Source organism: Austrofundulus limnaeus, unplaced genomic scaffold, assembly GCF_001266775.1.
Source record: "Austrofundulus limnaeus strain Quisiro unplaced genomic scaffold, Austrofundulus_limnaeus-1.0 Scaffold628, whole genome shotgun sequence".
Taxonomy (NCBI): domain Eukaryota; kingdom Metazoa; phylum Chordata; class Actinopteri; order Cyprinodontiformes; family Rivulidae; genus Austrofundulus; species Austrofundulus limnaeus.
This window is the reverse complement of record NW_013953030.1, coordinates 245,559-246,376: the sequence shown is the minus strand read 5'-3', so window position 1 is coordinate 246,376 and position 818 is coordinate 245,559.

The window sequence follows — 818 nt, the reverse complement described above, 5'->3', positions numbered from 1 at the left end:
TATACAACCACTGGAGGGCTACAATATACAACCACTGGAGGGCTACAATATACAACCACTGGAGGGCTACAATATACAACCACTGGAGGGCTACAATATACAACCACTGGAGGGCTACAATATACAACCACTGGAGGGCGATGTCTTTGGTTCTAACCATGTCATCTGCTCTGAAGTTAAGCCGAGTGTCTTTAAGCCTCCTGTTAACCAGCTGACCTTCTGAAGCCATTCTGCTGATAACGACCATTTAATGGATGATAACATGTGAAGCAGGTGATCCTTCTCTACAGACAGAAAATAACAAGCCTCTGATCTTTGATCTGACCAAAGTCCAGTTATTTATCAGCTGCTGTCTGACCAGGTGGATTATGGACCATCAGGACCACTCTGACTCGTTTGTAGTACTCTGTAGTACTCTGTAGTACTTTTTACCGTCTGGTACTTTTGTCTTTAGAAAACAGATCCTTCAACAGGAACAACTGATGATTAATCAACAGAACATAAACTGGAAGGCTGTCTTCCTGGTCTGACCCTGGTCTGAACCTGGTCTGAACCTGGTCTGACCCTGGTCTGACCCTGGTCTGACCCAGGTCTGAACCTGGTCTGAACCTGGTCTGAACCAGGTCTGAACCAGGTCTGAGCCTGGTCTGACCCTGGTCTGAACCAGGTCTGAGCCTGGTCTGACCCAGGTCTGAACCAGGTCTGAACCTGGTCTGACCCTGGTCTGAACCTGGTCTGAACCAGGTCTGAACCAGGTCTGAGCCTGGTCTGACCCTGGTCTGAACCAGGTCTGAGCCAGGTCTGAACCAGGTCTGAGC